Source organism: Oncorhynchus nerka, linkage group LG5, assembly GCF_034236695.1.
Source record: "Oncorhynchus nerka isolate Pitt River linkage group LG5, Oner_Uvic_2.0, whole genome shotgun sequence".
Lineage (NCBI taxonomy): Eukaryota > Metazoa > Chordata > Actinopteri > Salmoniformes > Salmonidae > Oncorhynchus > Oncorhynchus nerka.
Genome location: NC_088400.1, coordinates 41,714,203 through 41,731,803, shown reverse-complemented (window position 1 = coordinate 41,731,803; position 17,601 = coordinate 41,714,203).

The following is a 17,601-nucleotide window of genomic DNA, read 5'->3' as shown; positions in this document are numbered from 1 at the left end:
AATAATGTTGTTGTCAAGTAGTGAACACATGCAGTGTATTAACCATAGAGTAAGTCAACAATGACAAGCTACCAGCTATCAATGACAATCAACCACAAGGTTGGGGATGGCGATCAGCATGTGGAAGGATAATTTTAATTTTAATTTTTATTGGTATACAATTGGTAGTTACAGTCTTGTCCCATTGCTTCAACTCCCGTGTAACACCACCCGGGTGTCACCCACTATAGAGTTAACCCCCCCCACTATAGAGTTGAACCCCTCACTTCCACCAGCTATGCAGGGTGACTACAAGGAGGCTGTAACTAAACTGAATTCGTTTTTTGAAAGGAATTTTTGTGTCACTTTGCAAACATTCATCAATGCCAGACAGCGAAAGCTCAGAGAACCCCTAGAGGTGTATGCTGCACAAATAACTAGATGTTTTGGAGGCATTCCCAGACCACGGCCAGTCAGCAAGGGAAACAGAACGGTTCATAGCAGGTCTTGACCCAGTGTTGCTATCAAAATGTTATGAACATGGAGCTACTACCTTAGAGATGGCCTTGGCTGTGGCATGCAAGTGACTGGCTGTGGTGACCAACTTGAGTCGAGGTACAATCAAAAAATGGGCTAATAATTGAAAAGGGAAATGCACGCACAGGCTACCATGTTGAGCAGCTTTGAGCGTTTTCGTTTTGAATACATATTTGCCTCTGCCTGCAAATTGGCCTCCTAAAAGGTACTCTTATCAGTGGAGGCTCGTCAGAGGAGGAGGGGGAGGACCATCCTCAGTGAATTTCATTTAAAAACATTAAAACAAATAAAAGTGATCCTTTTTAGATAAAAATATATGAAATATAATCACATTTTTACCAAATTATTAATGAAAACACTATTTTGCAATGGAGGTCTACAGTAGCCTCAACAGCACTCTGTAGGGTAGCGCCAATGTGTAGCCGGAGGACAGCTAGCTTCCATCCTCCTCTGTGTACATTGACTTCAATACAAAACCAAGGAGGCTCACGGTTCTCACCCCTTTCCATAGACTTACGCAGTAATGATGACAACATCCAGAGGACATCCTCCAACCTATCAGAGCTCTTGCAGCATGAACTGACATGTTGTCCGCCCAATTAAAGGATCAGAGAACGAATCTAGTACTGAAAGCATAAGCTACAGCTAGCTAACACTGCAGTGCACAACATGTGGTGAGTAGTTGACTCAAGAGAGAGAAAGACAATAGTTGAACAGTTTTGAACAAATTATTTTCTTCTTAAATGAAGGAGAAGCAAGAGAGAGAGAGAGATTTCATATTTCACTGTCCATATGGCATTGTCTCTCACCTCAACATTTTCTCTCGACCTGTGTGCACCTATGTTGTAAACTTTCATTCATAGGCTAGGTTGTAGCAACCTCATTGTGGGTATAGGGACAATTCGACTATCATCTAGTAGTAGCCTAAACCTATCGATGTTACATTGAACTGGGTGAATGGAATATGAATGACAGTCATCCAATATGCTGTAATAGAAAGGCCATGCTCATGAAAAAAAAAAATGTCCTCCCTCATCTGCCACTGGTGCGGCAGTCCTAAATGCAAAACGTGGAAAGTCTTCTTCTGACGACATTAGTTTTGGAAAAAAGTCTAGAAGAAAACAATCAACCTTTACTTGGAGTGGTGCTGGTTGGGCTGAGTGCTGAGGAAGGGCAAGATAAGTTGTGAGGGGAGCATGGAGGTGAGGAGGAGCATAAAGTGATTCTGAAGTTTAGGCAGGAAGGAGGAGTCGGGGCAATGACGGCTGTAACCAAAGAGTTGATTGGGGAAGTTGTTAATGCTAGATTGTTAAGAGATGGGAGCTCGTCGGTGTTCTGTAAGGACATGGCGCAGAGGGAAAAAGCTCTCGGTGAAGAAAATAGTGCAGTGTAAGGTGGTGTCAAGCAGCGGAACTGATCCAGTGGGGAAGCAGGGGATTAAAGGGGTGATAACAGGAGTGCGTGTGAGTATTAGCATTAAAGACAACTTGAGAGGAGGCATTCTAGTGAATGTTCAAAAATTGCAAGCAACAGTGGATGGAGTTAGGGTAGATAGCCCATCTACTATGCTACACTTCAAGGGTAGGGTACTGCCAAATAAAGTAATCATAAGATGCATTAGTTATTATGTGAGGGCTTATGTACCAAAGCCTTTAAGATGTAACTGCCAGAGGTTTGAGCATGTGGCAACAGTCCGTTAAGAGAAAATGAGGTGTGCCAGGTGTGTAAGGGAGCATGAGTATGGGAATTGTGGGGATGGTGTACAACCAAAGTGCTGCAGCTGTGGGGGAGCTCATGGTGTGGCATATGGTGGATGTGAGGCAATGAAGGAAGCAGTGGAGGTGCAACAAGTGAGAGTAGAGAGAAGGGCGTCATATTGATAGAGGAAAATATGGTTGAAATGACTAATTATGTATACATTCCAATCTGAAACTGACTAGTCCAAATGCTATAATGTACTGTACATGTGAGTTTTCCCTCTTGCTCCCTTTCCCAATTGTATATAATGTAGTCAGGAGTTAGTAACAATGTAGGTCTGTTCCTTAGTTCATTCAGTTGTACAAATCTCCAGGTGGTGGGAACGGGCCATCTCCAAATGGTCGGGAATGTTGATTTATGCTGACTGGCCTTGACTTCGTGCTGATAACGCGGAGGCTTGAGAGCTAGAGGGGCCCTCTGTTTGTGAAACGGAACGTTTAGAAAACGCTGACGTCATTTTCAGTTTATAACCTGTGGAAATGTGTGTAAGCATGCAGTACTCTCTGGAATTAAACGCTCTTACCTGGCTTTTAAGACTGGTCTCAATCTACTTCATGCATAATTAATGAACTTACAATTCATTAATGAATTAGAAATGAGTGTTAATTGGTTTTGGCAATTAAACATAAAGGAATTTAGAATTTCTCTATCACATATGCTGAGACAGAAAGGGTGGTCCAGGGAGATACAGGTTCAAGGGAGAGATGAGCAGGCGCATCTAGACAGGGGATTACGGGTCAAGTGGGCGGCAATATGGTATACATTTATGAGAGAAAGGTGGTGACGTTCATAGTAGGAGCTATCAATAGCACAGCTAAAATAGAGAGGATTCAGCTAATAGTGAAAGTGGCTGGTAGACATGTGAGTATGACAGGGTTGACATGGGAAGAGGTTTGAGATTACCTCAATCAGCCATGTGGAGTCATGTATTACTGGATCTTAGTTATGGTGGTAATACTACAATGAAATGCTTAAAGCCTGTTGGCTAATGGGCAGGAGTTCAAGCAGTTCATTGTGGATATGCCAGCTAAGCCTGATGTGATTTGTGTGCAAGAAACATGACTCAAACCGACTTTGGAGTTTATCATACAGGGTTTTAAAGGGGTTCGTAGGGACAGGTGAAGGGGAAAGGGTGAGATGTGCCACCTTCAAGAAGCAAGGACTTCCTTACAGGATGCTAGGCAAAGGTATTGAACAGGAATATGAGGTGGAGGAGGTGTGGCTTAGAGGAGGGTGCTACTGGTAGTGAACTACTATAATCCTTGTCAGATATTGGACCTGGTAGTGCTGGAGAGGCTAGAGGGCCAGGATAGAATTAAGGTAATGGCGTTGGGATTTGAATGATTGTTCAAGTGCATGGCTCATCAAATTTGTCAGAGGAGGGGCAGAGGGGGAGCGGGAGAACGAGAGAGGAGCACCCTGGAGTACTGGATAGAAGGGAGGAAGAAAATTGTGTTGAATGCACCATTTACCATGGCAGAGATGAAAAGGGCAATAGACAAGACTTGGTTAACTTCACTTGGGAAAGATGAGCTGTGCTATGTTATGTTGGCCCATCTTAGTGATGAGGCACTGGATAAGGTATTGGTGTTGTACAACATAGTGTGGGAGGATGGGAAACTACCAGGCAGCTGGAAGGAGGCAATAGTTGGACCAATCTGGAAGTCAGGAAAGGACCCAACAAGGCCACAAGCTATCGGCCAAATATGTACGGTTGAAGTTGGAAGTTTACATACACCTTAGCAAATACATTTAAACTCTGTTTTTCACAATTCCTGACATTTAATCCGAGTAAACATTCCCTGTCCTAGGTCAGTTTGTCACGCCCTGACCTTAGATAGCTTTTTTATTTCTCTACTTGGTTAGGTCAGTGTGTGATTAGGGGGGGGCGTTCTATGTTTTCTATTTCTTTGTTTTTGGTCGAGTGTGGTTCCCAATCAGAGGCAGCTGTCTATCGTTGTCTCTGATTGGGAATCATACTTAGGTAGCCTTTTTCCCACCTGTGTTTTGTGTTTAGTATCTGTTACCTGACAGAACTGTTCGCTTTCGTTTTGTTACTTTGTTCGAGTGTTTCTTTGATAAATGAAATCATGAACACTTTCCACTCTGCGCTTTGGTCCACTCATTCTGACGAGAGCCGTAACAGAACTACCCACCACCAAAGGACCAAGCAGCGTGGTCAGGAGGAATGGACCTGGGAGGAGATCCTAGACGGGAAAGGACCCTGGGGGCAGGCCGGGGAGTATCGCCATCCGAAGGAGGAGATAGAAGCAGCGAGAGCAGAATGGCGACGTTACGAGGCGTTAAACCATCGAGGCAAGCACGAGAGGCAGCCCCCCAAAAATGTTTTGGGGGGAGGCACACAGGGAGATTGGCAGAGTCAGGGTTCAGACCTGAGCCAACTCCTTGTACTTACCTTGGGAAGGGAGTGACCGGTCAAGCACCGGGTTTTCCGGTTCTGCGCATGATGCCTTCAGTGCGCATCCACAGCCCGGTGCGCTCTGTGCAAGCTCCCCACAGTTGCCATGCTAGAGCGGGCATTCAGCCAGAAGGGATTGTGCCGGGTCAGCGTTCCTGGCCTCCGGTGTCTCTTCGGCCCAGGTTATCCTGCGCCAGCTCTACGCACGGTATCCCCAGTTCACCAGCACAATCCAGTGCGGCCTATTCCAGCTCCCTGCACTTGCCAGGCTACGGAGGGTAACCAGCCAGGACGAGTTGTGCCAGCTCTGTGCTCCAGACCTCCGGTGCACCTCCACGGTGCAGTGTGTCCTGCGCTGGCTCTACGCACTACGCCTCAAGTGCGCCGTCATAGCCCAGTGCGTCCTGTGCCAGCTCTCCACACCCACCGAGCTAGAGTGGGTATCCAGCCAGGACGTGTTGTGGCAGCTCCACTCACTAGGCTGCCAGTACGTCTCCTCAGTCCTGTGAGACCTGTTCCGGTTCCACGTACGAAGCCTCCAGTGATGATCCATGGCCCAAAGCCTCAAGTGATGATCCATGGCCCGAAGCCTCCAGTGATGATCCATGGCACGAAGCCTCCAGTGATGATCCATGGCACGAAGCCTTCAGTGATGATCCATGGCACGAAGCCTCCAGTGATGATCCATGGCACGAAGCCTCCAGTGATGATCCATGGCACGAAGCATCCAGTGATGATCCATGGCACGAAGCCTCCAGTGATGATCCATGGCACGGAGCCTCCAGTGATGATCCATGGCACGAAGCATCCAGTGATGATCCATGGCACGAAGCCTCCAGTGATGATCCATGGCACGGAGCCTCCAGTGATGATCCATGGCACGGAGCCTCCAGCAATGGTCCCCAGTCCGGAGCCTCCAGTGTTGCTCCGCGGTCCAGAGCCTCCAGTGACGGTCCTCTAGCGACGGTCCCCAGTCCGGAGCCTCCAGCGATGGTTCCCAGTCCGGGGCCTCCAGCGATGATCGGTGGTCTAGACCCTCCTGCAGCAAAGCACCCCTACAACATGATGCTGCCACCCCCATGCTTCATGGTTGGGATGGTGTTCTTCGGCTTGCAAGCCTCCCCCTTTTTCCTACAAACATAACAATGGGCATTATGGCCAAACAGTTCTATTTTTGTTTCATCAGACCAGAGGACATTTCTCCAAAAAGTATGATCTTTGTGGTCTTTTTTTATGTTGAGAAGGTGTATGTATGTATGATGCGGAAGAAGGGGTAGTTAATCAAGCTTGATATTATGGGGGTAGGAGGAAGAACGTATAACTGGATAATGGATTTCCTGTTTGGAAGGTCTATCCAGGTGAGGGTGGGGAAGTCTCTATCAGGCTGGTGGCTAACGGTACACCGCTGGGGAGCGTGATTAGTCCTCTGTTGTTCTCGAAAATGGTCATTGATATTTACTCTCATGTACGGACGGATATTGGGAGGTTGTTATTTGCAGATGTTGGGGTCTTATGGAACAGGGAAGAAATGTACCATACTCAGTCAGGAAGGTACCGAAAGCAATTTATGAGGTAGAGCCGTGGGCATTAATGTGGGGATTCAGGTTCTCTGTAGAGAACTCAGACTGTTCTTTACTAGGAGGAAGGTGGGAGATGAGGTGTGCTTGAGGTTATATGGGAGAAACTTGTAGAGGGTGGGGGCCTTCAGGTTCCTTGGGGTATACTTTGACACTAGGCTGACCTTGGCAAAACAAATTGAGAGAATGATGGGAAATTGTAAGAAGGTGCTAAATGTGATGCGCTGTCTGACGGGGAAGGAGTGGGGGGCTGGGCAGTCCTCATTGATGACTATGTATGTTGCATTGATCTGTAATAGACTATGGCAGTATAGCATATGGTTCGGCAGCCCGGACCTCATTGGAAAGGATTGATGTCATACAGGGGCAAGGACATTTCAGACCACCCCAGTGTCTACACTACAGGTGGAGATGGGTGATGTGCCATTGCAGATTAGGAGACAGCAGCTGGCAATTAATTATTGCTTCAACCTACAGAAACATGGGGTGTCTCATCCTGCAAAAGGAGTTTTACAGACATGCTGGGAACATGAGCGAGAGAAGAAGTACAGTAGACGGCATGTGTCCGAAAGTGATTGATTACCTATTTTATGTGTCACGTGGTTATTCCCACTTATGTACATCCTGTCCGGATGTTCTCACGCTATCGAGTGAGTGTTTATGTAACCTGATAGTGCAGTTGTTTTGGGTAAAGCATGTGTTTGCAATAAAGCCGTCCTTATGATTGATGTGTGGTGACCTTGTTGAACTGTGGAATGTGTTTGAACATTTGAAAGAGTTGGGAAATTTGTAGTGAACTTATGGATCTGCTGTTTGGGAAGCATGTATATGAAACACTAATTTCCGGGGTAGGTATGGCGTAGTATAAGTAAGAGCTGTGAACGCTACGAGCGACAAGAAATCTCAAGAGAGATAAACCACCGAAGACTCTAAAGAAGAAATAAATCAAACATGGCTCCTAGACCAATTCTCTGGGTATTGTGTCCTTCGTGTCATGAACACAATGACAAAACCATCGAAGCCATTCTTTGTGATGGTCCTGATTGTTTTAATGGTGTGATGGATATGAGTGACGAGGTTATTTGGGGTACATTTTTCAATCGGATGATTCAGCGGTGAAGACTTTCACAAACGGCTGCCTCAACACCCCTTTTCAAACAAAAACAGGAAGTTTTTATCCTGCGTTGCGGATGAGAGAATGGCTTATGAAAAACTTGCTCTATGTCAGATCAAACAGGCCCTGAGTGGAACATCCAGGCCGGGGTACGCATCGGAAGAGGAAGTCTGTGGGCGAGAGGATTTGAAAGCCATAAGAATCTCTTCAGTGGCATATAGTCCAGACTCCAAAGTGACAATTTTAGGTTGTGCCTAATTCAATAGTTAAACTGGAACCAAATCAGTTAGTTCATATGTATGTATTTTCAAAAGCATGCACGGAAGTCAACTATTTTGGGCCTGTCTTTAGCTTTAGGGGGAGATTATTTTATTTATTTTGATACAACAAGGCATTGCACCCCATGTAAAAGCCCAAGGTAGTAAAATCCTGTGTTTTCTAGACCCTGCCTTCAACCTGAGATACATTGACAGTTTAAGTTTCTTACCCATGAGATTGACTCAAATGTCAGAGGCCTTGGGTTATGAAAACTCGGTGAAAGGTTGGTTTCCTCATTTCTTCACATCTGAGGAGAATCTACTTTATATTGAATCTGATCCCAGCACTGAAATGTACGGGTGTGATCAAATGTCTCCCAAAGAGCGAGAGAGATTCATGACTTGGTATGAGACAGTACATCAAAATACCTTTGATTTCCATAAAGAAATGGAATTATACTGTGACAATTATGTAGTTATCCTGCGTGAAGGATGCCTCAGATTCAGAGAGGAGGTAATTAAAGATGCCGGCACTGACCCCTTGTAAAGACATTCTTCGTCCTCCTCTGACGAGGAGTATGAAATGTCGAACCAATGCGCAGCGTTGTATGTGTTCATGATGTGTTCACTGGGCTGTGCTGGCGAACCGGGGGACACCGTGCGTAGTGCTGGTGCCATATACTCCGGGCCGAGGAGACGCACTGGAGACCAGATGCACTGAGCCGGCTTCATAGCACCTGGCTTGATGCCAACTCTAGCCCGGCCGATACGAGGTGCTGCGATGTAGCGCACCGGGCTATGCCTGTGCACTGGGGACACCGTGCACCTCACGGCATAACACAGTGCCTGCTCTCAAAATCTCCTCCCATGTCCAGGAGTCCAGAACTCGCTGCTGCCCGATACCACGCTGCTTGGTCCTTGGTTGGTGGGTGATTCTGTAACGATATTCTTCGTCCTCCTCTGACGAGGAGTTTGAAATGTCGGACCAATGAGCAGCGTGGTATGTGTTCATGATGTTTATTAAACTGAAACCTGAAAATACAAAATAACAACGTGAAATAATCTAAAACCGAAACAGTCCTGAAAGGTGCAGAAAACACTAAACAGAAAATAATCACCCACAAAACACAGGTGGGAAAAGGCTACCTAAGTATGATTCTCAATCAGAGACAACGAACGACACCTGCCTCTGAGAACCATACCAGGCCAAACACAAAACCACAACATAAAAAAAGGAACATAGACTACCCACCCCAACTCATGCCCTGACCAAACTAAAACAAAGACATAACAAAGGAACTAAGGTCAGAACATGACACCCCTTGAGTTGTAAACTATTGCATCGGCATGCATGAAAACCTATCGTACACACTTCTTACCTCCAGCATCTATTGCTATTCCATCGCCTGACATCTACCGCCGACAATTCAAGTCATACTCTAGCGGCTCCATTCAATGGTTGGAGTACTTGTCCCAGGCTGAAAACATTTTTATTCATCATGCTTTGAATAAAGGGGAAAAAAGATTGGACCCTACCATGTAGATGTAGACACACATCTTGACGGTGATGAGACAGTGTATGAGTACAACGGTTGTTTCTTCCACGGTTGTAAATCTTGCTTTGTGCCCCGGGCCATGTGTGTCTTAACCCAAAATACTTTTGGGGATATGTACCAGGAGTTCCAAGACAAATTGGAATCTTTACAGGCTGCTTATGGGGTGAATGTTACGGTGATGTGGGAGCACGAGTGGACAGAACTCAAAAAGTCTGATCCTCATGTGCGGGCTTTCCGTTCCACCTTTGACATACCCGAACCCTGCCAGGACTTGTTTGGGGGTCGTACCAATGCTTAGACATTACGGTATATAGCACAACCTGATGAAAATTGGATATGTAGATTTTACTTCCCTTTATCCTCATGTAATGAGTTCCTCTTGTTATCCTATGGGGCATCCTGACATTATTCACTGGGACTTTGACTTACCGCAAAACTATTTTGGTCATTCAGATCAAGAAAGAGCCTTGACCGGTGTATGGGTCACCGTTGAATTCTCTAAGGCTATAGAGAAGGGGTATTGTGTGGCCAAAATCTTTGAAGTGTGGAACTTTCCCAGGAAATCAGACACTCTTTTTAAAGAGTACATCAAGACCTTCTTGAGATGCAAGCAAATGGCTTCAGGGTATCCTGCATCAGTCACAGATCAAGAGAGCAAAGAGAGATACATTCAGGACTATCATGAAAAATTAGGCATATGTCTTGACCCTGACAGAATAGAGTTCAACAAAACCAAAATAAATGTATCAAAATTATTTCTGAATTCCCTTTGGGGCAAAATGGGCAAGAGAAGCAATATGTTAACAACATCGATCATTAAAGCCCCCGAAAAATTTATGAAATGTGTTTTTTCAGACCAATATGAAATTTCACATTTTTCGTTCTTGAGTCAAGTCATAGCCCTGGTGGAATGGAGACATAACAAGAAGTGGGTTCTACCCCCTGGTAATGTCAAAGTATTTCTTACTGCATTTCCCACGGCCTATAGGTGACTTGAACTATACACCCTCATGGAGCAGCTGCAGAGGTGGGTTCTTTACCATGACACAGACTCTGTGGCCTATGTAAGCAAACCTGATTATTGGAACCCCCCTCTTAGCAACTATCTGGGTGGTTTAACGAGTGAACTCGAAGATGGTGACCACATCATAGAGTGGTCATCCTGTGGCCCCAAAAGCTATGCTTTTATGACTAAAAACAATCACGTGGTGTTGAAAGCCAAAGGCGTTACACAAAACTATGAAAATACCCCGCGTGTAAACTTGGAATCAATCACACGCTTAGTCGAGGGGTTCATAAACGACCGGAATAGTGTATTAGAAATGTTGAACTCCTACAAAAAGATTGTTAGGGATAAAAAGGGGTTACATCTATGTAATGCCCCACTTACTAAAATATTCTGGGTAGTCTATGACAAGAGATTGCGTTTACCTGATGGGACCGCCTTGCCCTTTGGTTACTGACTTTATGTTACAAGCCCTGTGTGTCTTATCCCTTAAGATATAATGGCTGCTGTTGAAGGTTTTGATCCCAGGTTGCAACTACCATTTTCGGCTTTAATCGCAGGCCCATCCAATAGCGGTAAACTTATTTTGTAAAAAGTATTTTTGAGAATTCTGAACATGTATTATCTCAGAAACCTGACAATATTGTGTGGTGTCAGTCATGTTATCAACCTTTGTATGAAGAGTTAAAATACAGTTTGTTGAAAGGAATACCCACATCCCTGTCTGATGATGAACTCTTAATAAAAACAATCTGCTGGTTTTGGATGATATGCTTTTTGCAGGTAGTGAACATCCTAAAATAGCTCAAGCTTTTACTCAATATAGTCATCATCGAAACCTGTCAGTGCTTTACTTGGTACAAAATGTGTTTCACCAAGGTAAAATTAGCAGTGCCATTAGTTTGAACGCCAATTTCTTGGTTTTGTTCAAAAACCCTAGAGACAAACTACAAATAAACATTCTAGCTCAGCAGATGTACCTTGGAAGGAAATCCTACTTTATGGAAAGCTATGAGGACACTACCAAAGCACCATTTTCTTATTTAATCATGGATTTAAAATCAAATACTCCAGAACACCAGATGCTCCAAGCAGGATTGTTTCCATGGGCGTGGCCGACAGTTTTACATTCCAAAAAGAAAAAATGTCTCTGTGTAACCGATGTGAAATGGCTAGCTAGTTAGCAGGGTGTGCGCTGATAGAGTTTCAGTCGGTGACGTCACTCGCTCTGAGACCTTGAAGTAGTTGTTCCCCTTGCTCTGCAAGGGCTGTGGCTTTTGTGGAGCGATGGGTAACGATGCTTCGTGGGAGGCAGTTGTTGATGTGTGCAGAGGGTCCCTGGTTCTAGCCCAGGTAGGGGTGAGGAGAGGGACAGAAGTTATACTGTTACATCTGTGTTTAAAAAAACGACCACTCTTGAGATCCCTAGTTGGGGCTACACATAAAGAACGTAAGGCCATCTTGGGTCATTGTTCTTCAGATCTCATATTATCACTATGTGAGATTGCTTTGAATCTTTTCAAAGGAAGCATTCCACTCACCCTGACCCAGGGTAAAACAAGGCAAGAGAGAGACCAACCATTTATCGCTTTCCCTACCGGAACCCTAAAAGGATGAAGAGCATAGAGAGAGCCATACCCCTGTAATGCCTGGATCAGAGATCTTACGGGTTGAAAATCAAATGCATGTTGAAGATAATGTTATGCATGACATGTTGACACATGTTCCAGCACGTAACAGGAAAAATGTTAGATACATTATGAACAAAATAAAAGACTCAATGGGGGCCGCTACTTGGAATGACAAAGGAGAGTTTATCTTTCAGGGGGATGTTGTCAGGGGTTCTCATATGATGGACTTGCTTAAAGGTACCACTGCATCCCACAAGATTGCTGATGATAGAAAACCTCCTGAGGGGTGTCAGTTTCTTAAAGCCCTGGCAGTTCTCAACTCAACTTCCACTCTCGGGTGTACCAAACTATAAGCTTCGCCAACAGATTCAAAATTTAAAACAAAACCCTTCAAAGAGCTACAGCACTCCTAAAGATGTTATTGGAACCCCTCCCCCATTTGAAATGGTTAATAATAACTCATTTATGGATGAGTCCTCACCCCTGAACGCCTCCGGACCTTTTCCTAATCCTGATCTCTCAGGGTGGTTAGACTTTTGAATGACTTTTGATTAAATTCAATACATTTTTTTTTAAATAATACAATTGAACATTTGTGACATGAGCATACACATTGATTATAGGATCTTAAAAATTCTTAAGGCTAGGGGTTCTGCTAGCGGAACCCCCTTAACTTTCATACATTCACTTAACTTTCATACATTCACAAGTGCACCAAATTAAAGCTTAACTTCTTGTAAATCTAGCCATCGTGTCCGATTTCAAAAAGGCTTTACAGCGCAAGCACACCATACAATTATGTTAGGTCAGCACCTAGTCACAGAAAAACATACAGCCATTTTCCAGCCAAAGAGAGGAGTCACAAAAAGCAGAAATAGAGATAAAATTAATCACTAACCTTTGATGATCTTCATCAGATGGCACTCAAAAAATCTCAGTTTACATTGACGCGTTATGTTCAGTAATGTTGTGCCTCGAAAACATCAGGCAAATTTGCAGAGAGCCACATCAATTTACAGAAATACTCATCATAAACTTTGATAAAAGATACATGCGTTATGCATAGAATTAAAGATATACTTCTCCTTAATGCAACCAATGTGTCAGATTTCAAAAAAGCTTTACGGAAAAAGCAGATCATGCAATAATCTGAGTACAGCGCTAAGCCACAAAAACAAGCCATACAGATACCCGCCATGTTCTGGAGTCAGTAAAAGTCAGAAATAGCGTTATAAATATTCACTTACCTTTGATGACTTTCATCAGAATGCACTCCCAGGAATCTCTGTTCCACAATAAATGTTTGTTTTGTTCGATAAAGTTCATCTTTATGTCCAAATACCTCCTTTTTGTTAGCGCGTTTAGTTCACCAATCGAAATTCACAAGGTGCGGGCAAGTCCAGACGAAAGTCCAGACGAAAAGTCAGATTTTCAAAAATATGCTTCTCAACCATAGCAAAACTAGCATTTAGCATTTAGCGTTAGCATTTAGCATTAGCTTTTAGCGTTAGCATCAGCAGGCAACATTTTCACAAAAACCAGAAAAACATTCAAATAAATCATTTACCTTTGAAGAACTTCGGATGTTTTCAATGAGGAGACTCTCAGTTAGATAGCAAATGTTCCGTTTTCCTGAAAGATTATTTGTGCAGGAGAAATCGGTCCGTTTGGTGCGTCACGTTTGGCTACCAAAACAAACCGAAAATTCAGTTATCCAAACGCCAAACTTTTTTTCCAAATGAACTCCATAATATCGACTGAAACATGGCAAACGTTGTTTAGAACCAATCCTCAAGGTGTTTTTCACATATCTCTTCGATGATATATGGTTCGTGGAAGTGTCCTTTCCCCTCTGAATCGCATGGCAAAATGCATGCAGCTGAAGATTACGCAACAATTTAGACAAAGGACACCGGGCGGACCCCTGGCAAATGTAGTCTCTTATGGCCAATCTTCCAATGATATGCCTACAAATACGTCACAATGCTGCAGACATCTTGGACGAACGGCAGAGAGCTTAGGTTCATTCATCACACATTCACAGCCATATAAGGAGACGATGGGAAACAGAGCCTCAAAAATTCTGCTCATTTCCTGTTTGAGGTTTCATCTTGGTTTCGCCTGTAGCATGAGTTCTGTGGCACTCACAGATAATATCTTTGCAGTTTTGAAAACGTCAGAGTGTTTTCTTTCCAAAGCTGCCAATTATATGCATAGTCGAGCATCTTTTCATGACAAAATATTGCACTTAAAACGGGGAAAGTTCTTTAATCCAATAATGACATAGCGCCCCCATAGGTTGAAGAGGTTAAAGTGTTCAACAACTGAAGCGTTCAAATCTTAACCTGTAGCAAAATGTATGATATTGTGCTTCTTCATGAGTTTCTGAAAATGATTCTTTAAAAAAGTATTTACCACCGTCAGTCTGCACTTTCTTGGGTGCTCCTCCTTCCTCCAAGATAGAGTCAAAGGCCCGGGTCACCTCTGCCCCACTCTTAGTTTTTAAGATCCTTACAAATGCTATTTTAGAGAGAAAACGTTAGCATGTGTCAATTTCCATCATTTTAATCAGCAAGTGCCTGCGTGTCACATACTAAGTATCTAAACAAAACATATGATACATGTTACAATTAAATGATGGTTCATACAAATGAACTAAAATCTTAGACAAGGATGTTTCTAGTTCTTCAGAATCATCCACAAGACGTGATACCTGTTGTGACCAGTGTAGAGTCTCCCACATATGTCTTACATGACTCAAGATGTGTTCCATTTTTAACACACGCTCTGCATTAACCCCTGTCTTGTTGGATGTGTAGAGCGATACATTGTCCACTTTATTTTCAATAATTTGTTGAATAAGAGTTGTAAATTCTCTCAAAATAAAATATGTATTTATTCTCTCTAACATAGCATGCACATAGTTACCCATTGCTTAAAACTTCTTTGGGATAGGGGGCTGTATTTTGGCGTCCGAATGAAAACCGTGCCCAAAGTAAACTGCCTGCAACTCAGGCCCAGAAGCTAGGATATGCATATAATTGGTAGATTTGGATAAACACTCTAAAGTTTCTAAAACTGTTAAAATAATGTCTGTGAGTATAACATAACTTATTTGGCAGGCAAAACTCCAAGGACAAACCATCCAGGAAAGTTTTTTTTTGAGTTCACTGTGTTTTCAATTGGGTTTCTATGGGAATCTAGATTTCTGAGGCATCTGGTTGCAGTTCCTATGGCTTCCACTAGATGTCAACAGACTTTAGAAATTGGTTGATGTTTTTCTTTTGAGATATGAAGAAGTAGCCCTTTCCTTTCTGAGTATCGAGCCAAGTGGACTGTTTTGTTTGAGGCGCACGACCTGGAGCTCGCTCCACTTTCATTTTATCCGCTATTGAACACAGTATATTCAGTCTAAAATTTGATCGATAATTTACATTTCAAAATACCTAAAGTTGGATTAGGAAAGTTGTTTGAAATGTTTGGACCAAGTTTACAGGTAACTTATTAGATCATTTGTAGTCATGTTGGACGAGTTGGAACCGGTGTTTTTCTGAATCAAACGCGCCAAATAAATGGACATTTTGGGGATATAATGACGGAATTTATCGAACAAAAGGACCATTTGTGATGTTTATGGGACATTTTGGAGTGCCATCAGAAGAAGATCTTCAAAGGTAAGGCATGAATTATATCGTTATTTCTGAGTTTTGTGTCGCGCCTGGCGGGTTGAAATATGATTGTCATGTGTTTGTATGATGGGGTGCTGTCCTCAGATAATCGCATGGTTTGCTTTCGTTGTAAAGCCTTTTTGAAATCTGACACGGTGGCTGGATTAACCTGTTGCTTCTACCCGGGACGCTTGCGTCCCAACTAGAGCTCTGGAAATGCAAATGCGCTACGCTAAATGCTAATAGTATTAGTTAAAACTCAAAAGTTCATTAAAATACACATGCAGGGTATCGAATTAAAGCTACACTCGTTGTGAATCCAGGCAACAAGTCAGATTTTTAAAATGCTTTTCGGCGAAAGCATGAGAAGCTATTATCTGATAGCATGCAACACCCCAAAAGACCCACAGGGGACGTAAACAAAATAATTAGCATTTCGGCGTTACACAAACCGCACAATAAAATAGAAAACATTCATTACCTTTCACCATCTTCTTTGTTGGCACTCCTAGATGTCCCATAAACACTATTTGGGTCTTTATTTCGATTAAATCGGTCCATATAAAGCCTAGATATCGTTATATGTAGACTGTGTGATAAACGAAAAAAACATAGTTTCAAAACGTAACGTCATTTTTTAAAATTCAAAAAGTCGACGATAAACTTTCACAAAACACTTCAAATACGTTTGTAATGCAACTTTAGGTATTAGTAAACGTTAATAAGCGATAAAATTCATCAGGAGGCGATGTAAAGATCATTAGCTGTCCGTCTGGAAAAATGTCCGGCTAGAAACTCAACGAAAATATCCGGTCCTAGACCGGATTAGATACGGTGTCCTGTATGTGTTTGACCAAGAAAAACTCGAAGGGAAATGACAAGACTCTAGACACCCTGTGGAAGCTGTAGGTACTGCAACCTCAGTCAATTAATTGTGGTTCACGTTTATCAATGGGTTCAAGTAGCGCATGGATATATTTTCCCCATTTTCAGTGATCAGTTTTTCCTGTGCTTTTCGATGTAAATGCCGTTCTGGTAAAGCCACAGCAGTGATTTAACCAGTTTTTTAAACGTCTGAGTGTTTTCTATCCACACAGACTAAGCAAATGCATATACTATATTCCTGGCATGAGTAGCAGGGCGCTGAAATGTTGCGCGATTTTTAACAGAATGTTCAAAAAAGTAGGGGGTCGACTGAAGAGGTTAACAGGAAGTTAAGCTTTATTTTGGTGTATTGCCCTTGTGATTTTATGAAAGTTAAATATTTCTAATGATTTAATTTGAATTTGGCGCTCTGCAATTTCACCGGATGTTGTAAAATCGATCCCGCTAACAGGATTTGATCCCTAAGAAGTTTTAATATCTAACTTAACCTGTTGCTTCTACCCGGGACGCTTGCGTCCCAACTAGAGCTCTGGAAATGCAAATGCGCTACGCTAAATGCTAATAGTATTAGTTAAAACTCAAAAGTTCATTAAAAAACACATGCAGGGTATCGAATTAAAGCTACACTCGTTGTGAATCCAGGCAACAAGTCAGATTTTTAAAATGCTTTTCGGCGAAAGCATGAGAAACTATTATCTGATAGCATGCAACACCCCAAAAGACCCACAGGGGACGTAAACAAAATAATTAGCATTTCGGCGTTACACAAACCGCACAATAAAATAGAAAACATTCATTACCTTTCACCATCTTCTTTGTTGGCACTCCTAGATGTCCCATAAACACTATTTGGGTCTTTATTTCGATTAAATCGGTCCATATAAAGCCTAGATATCGTTATATGTAGACTGTGTGATAAACGAAAAAAACATAGTTTCAAAACGTAACGTCATTTTTTAAAATTCAAAAAGTCGACGATAAACTTTCACAAAACACTTCGAAATACGTTTGTAATGCAACTTTAGGTATTAGTAAACGCTAATAAGCGATAAAATTCATCAGGAGGCGATGTAAAGATCATTAGCTGTCCGTCTGGAAAAATGTCCGGCTAGAAACTCAACGAAAATATCCGGTCCTAGACCGGATTAGATACGGTGTCCTGTATGTGTTTGACCAAGAAAAAAACTCGAAGGGAAATGACAAGACTCTAGACA